General features: G+C 44.7%; 1 pseudogene; it reads right to left on the bottom strand.

Annotated features, from left to right (window-relative positions):
- Positions 1 to 1,912: 1,912 nt before the first annotated feature.
- LOC144717100 (putative long-chain-alcohol O-fatty-acyltransferase 5 pseudogene) lies at positions 1,913 to 3,227 on the bottom strand (annotated as a pseudogene).
- Positions 3,228 to 4,719: the final 1,492 nt, after the last annotated feature.

Genomic DNA, 4,719 nt, shown 5'->3' with positions numbered 1-4,719 from the left:
GGTTGGACATGTATACATCTAGTGATGACCCATTCAAAGAACCTAATGATTGCATTCTGTTAAAGGTGATTGGATCATTGACTTGTGTCTTAGATTTAGGTTTAATTGTCAAATTTGAGACATTTTATTTCATACGATGGAACTGATTCATATTATGATTTTAATTTGATATTATATAAATAGATGGTGAGCTTTCAATCTTCTATATAACATACTGTCTGAGGCAAAAGGGAGTGCTAAAATTTCATGAACTTAGACTTTGATATATCTTTTAGATCTCATTGTATGAATTCTAATAATTTTATGTTTTATATGGGTGTAAAGTGACTTATTTTATGAAACGATTATTTAAGAAAAAGCTTACATTTTATTTGTTTGGGTATTTCTTTGGTATTTTCTTCCATTTCTTATAATTATCGTTTAATTAGGTGATTAGACTTTGTGTCTTACGCTCACCCATGCAGGAGTTCATAGCAAGCAGGAATCCACCCGGTGATGTAGAAAAATGTGTTACATTCTGATGTGGTGGGAATTTTACATGTTATTTTTAAAGTTGTATCCACATATTTTTAAACAGAACCCCGTATAATACTTTAACTAGTTAATTATATCATTTTAGGATCCACTAACGATGCTGTTAAACCATTGGGACACTAATGCAATCATCATCCCTTAATTTGAAATCGTGTGTAATTGTAATGTGATTGAAGCATACCACTCTACCTTAGGTTTGGCGGTCCTGGTCGGGTCCCAGCTTTTAGCAAAGACCTAAACCATACCTAAACTTCAGTCCGATTCAGGTTCCTCCTTGGTTATGTTAACCAGCTTTAGGACCGCTGGTCACAAATGCCCCTTGGCTTCCCTTCCCCTCTTCCCCCCCTCTCCCTATCTCCATCTATGGGTCTTTCTCCCTCCACACCTCTCTTTCTCTACACCCCTCTCCCTCCATACATCTATGAGAACTGTCAGGGTGAATAGAAAAAGGAAGAAATTTCAATAGAGGAAGAGGTTGTGATGGGTTGTTGCAGCTTGCCTTATGATAAGAACTCCTCTTCATCGATCGGGTGCCCACAAACGATCAAATATGTCGCAGCGATGCAAAACTCAATAGAAACCTCTCTGGTGAAATTGGATTTATTTATTTATTTTTACAAAAAAATACTAAATAAATATTTAATAATTTACTTCCAGTTCCCTTCCAGTTCAGGCAGGGCTGACTAGTCCTAAATGTCCCCAGTCCTAATTATTGAACCCTAATTCTGCGCTATAGTTTTTCCTTGTCTCATTCCCTCTTGCGTTCTCTCTCCATCTCCCTCCTCTTTCTCTCTCAACAGATAACTGGCTTTCTCTCTTTCTCCCTCTCACTCATTCTCTCTTGATCTCTCCCCACAAGTCACAAGTTTTCTACGGACCAAACCATGCCACGCCCACTCTCCGGCGTGAAGTCATAGCTCATTCATTAAAGTGCAATGGACTAGGTCGCATTCTAACGTGTCACGGCCGCCCTAAATGCTCCAAGTGCTCTCGACGAGTGTCCAAACACGTCTCTCCATTTTCCCGGGGCCATGAGAGGATAAGGACTCTTCCGAATTCTCAGCATCAGATATCTTGGCAATTTTCTTCCTCCAGAAATAAGGCGATAAGGATTCCTATACCGCCATCTAGATATAAACCACTGCCATATTTTACAACAATTAACTGGAGGGTACAATTCTATCTCTAACGATCGATAAACATCACTGCCATATTTTACAACAATTAACTGGAGGGTACAAGTCTATCTCTAACGATCGATAAACATCACTGCCATATTTTACAACAATTAACTGAAAGGTACAACTCTATCTCTAACGATCGATAAACACCACTGCCATATTTTACAACAATTAACTGAAAGGTACAACTCTATCTCTAACGATCGATAAACACCACTGCCATATTTTACAACAATTAACTAGAAGGTACAGTTCAATCTCTGAGGATCGATAAACACCACTGCCATATTTTACGACAATTAACGAGATGTCACAGATCTATCTCTGACGATAGATAACAAATAAAACTAAAACTGGCGGCATCAATCCAGGAATAACCTTGGCCATGAAGTTAACGCACATCATGTCGCATCACAAACCCTTTCAACAGCGAGAGGAAATCCTCCGTCTCATTCTCGATAGCCCTGATTGCCGGTGGCATGAACAACCACCAAGAAGTCCCCAACACGAACACGACAGTCACCGGTATAGTCAACACGGGGTTCAGCGGCTTCATTCCTCTCCTACTCCACCATTTCTTTACCGATATCTCTGCCGCTGTGCATACGCCGTGCAGCACGAAGAACAGTCCGACCTCTCCAGACGACGGCTCGAAGGCCAGATAGTAGAAGAGCACTTCATGCATCAGTGCGGAGACGATAAACGATGCCATGACACCGGCTGTGCGGCCATACAGTCTCCGAACTGGACCATACACGGCGGAACGCAGGATGTTTGATATTACTAGATTCCAACGCTTGCCCCAGAAATCCTGAAGAGACGACGACAAGAAGGGCGCGGCGAACTGCGGTTCAAAGCCTGTCCCCGGCGGCAGTAACGCTCGGGCCACGACAGCGGTACTTGCAGTAACGAGATCAATAAACACGTAGGAGTAAAGGTAGTGGAGAGCGAAGCCCATTCTCCGATGAAATCTCCGCCTCTCAGGATAGAAATATACGATAAAGGCCAAGAGCAGACCTTTCATCGCATACCCGGCGATAAAAATCTTTAGCGAACGGGAGGTCTGAGGCGACGCAGGTTTTTTCTTTATCACGATTGGGAGGGAGGCCAGCAGAATGAACGTCAGCAGTGAACGCTGATCTGTTGTTCCTCCGTTGCGGAGCGGCCCGCGATCAAACGCGAAGAGGAGAAGCTTGAACGGGGCTAGCCAGACGAAGATGCAGGCGGTGATAAACCGGAGGTGAACAGTGGAGAAGGAGAAGGGGAGGAGGATGAAGAGGGCTATTACTGGAAGGATCGCAAGGAGGCGAAACTTCCCCGGTCGGATGATAGAATTGAGGGAATAGCAGTAACCCATCGCCGCAGGAATGGCAACGAACCAGACGCGGACGAAGACTTTCACCTCCTCTTCCATTCTCCTCACGCCTCCTGTCCTCTGAGATCCCAGTCGAAGTGTCTGGCTTTGCAGAAAGGAAAATAGGCTTTGATAGGCCTCAGATTCGTTGACCTTGAGACGTCTTAGGCTCTGATGTGATGTCCTTGACGATGGCAATCCTACTCCAATTGTGCATCATGGTTAAAGCGTTGGCGCATCGATGACGGAGTAAAGAAAATAACCTTAAAACTGGAATAAGGGTATGATTTACTGCGTGGTATGATAATATGAGGCTGGAAAAAGCAGTCCGAAATCACTGTAACAGTCCAAATAAATACAATCAAAATATCTGCATAAAGTGACACCGTCTTTAGGTCTGACGGCAGGTCTTTAGCAGAGAAAGATCAGTCCATTGACTAGAAAGCATGAATCCTTAAATCGAAGCGCAACGACTAAAATGCATGTACATTCCATTAAATGCCTACATTGATGAATCATATTGCGTTCCCATGCCACTGGGGTGTGGACGTTTATGGGCCAATGAGAGTCACCTCACGCCTCTCGCTAGCAGTTCTGTCCTAAGTTTCCCATCTGCTCCACTTGCGTCTTATTTCACTTATCTGGTCTCCTCTAACGTACGTTTGTTGCTCTCTCTCTCTCGCTCTCTCTCTCTCTCTCTCTCTCTCTCTCTCTCTCTCTCTCTCTCTCTCTCTCTCTCTCTCTCTCTCTCTCTCTCTCTCTCTCTCTCTCTCTCTCTCTCTCTCTCTTGCTCTCTCTCTCTTATGTATCCCTCTTTCTCTCTCTCTCTCTCTCTCTCTCTCTCTCTCTCTCTCTCTCTCTCTCTCTCTCTCTCTCTCTCTCTCTCTCTCTCTCTCTCTCTCTCTCTCTCTCTCTCTCTCTCTCTCTCTCTCTCTCTCTCTCTCTCTCTCTCTCTCTCTCTCTCTCTCTCTCTCTCTCTCTCTCTCTCTCTCTCTCTCTCTCTCTCTCTCTCTCTCTCTCCCTATCTCTCTCTCTCTCTTTCTCTCTCTCTCTCTCTCTCTCTCTCCCTCTCTCTCTCTCTCTCTCTCTCTCTCTCTCTCTCTTTCTCTCTGTCCCTCTCTCTTTCTCTCTCTCTCTCTCTCTCTCTCTCTCTCTCTCTCTCTCTCTCTCTCTCTCTCTCTCTCTCTCTCTCTCTCTCTCTCTCTCTCTCTCTCTCTCTCTCTCTCCCTCTCCCTCTCTCTCTCTCTCGCTCTCTCTCTCTCTCTCTCTCTCTCTCTCTCTCTCTCGCTCTCTCTCGCTCTTTCTCTCTGTCTCTCTCTCGCTCTCTCTCGCTCTCTTTCTGTTTCTCTCTCCTCTCCTCTCTTTTTGTTTCTCTCTCCTCTCCTCTCTCCTCGCTCTCTTTCTGTTTCTCTCTCCTCTCTCTCTTTATGTTTCTCTCTCCGCTCCTCTCTCCTCGCTCTCTTTCTGTTTCTCTCTCCTCTCTCTCTTTTTGTTTCTCTCTCCGCTCCTCTCTCCTCGCTCTCTTTATGTTTCTCTCTCCGCTCTCTCTTTTTGTTTCTCTCTCCTCTCTCTCTTTATGTTTCTCTCTCCGCTCCTCTCTCCTCTCTCTCTTTATGCTTCTCTCTCCGCTCCTCTCTCTTCTCTCTCTCT

The sequence above is a fragment of the Wolffia australiana genome, chromosome 2 (genome assembly GCF_029677425.1).
Source record: "Wolffia australiana isolate 7733 chromosome 2, ASM2967742v1".
NCBI classification, from domain to species: domain Eukaryota; kingdom Viridiplantae; phylum Streptophyta; class Magnoliopsida; order Alismatales; family Araceae; genus Wolffia; species Wolffia australiana.
Note: the sequence above shows the minus strand (reverse complement) of the source record. Positions and strands in the feature narration are given on the sequence as shown.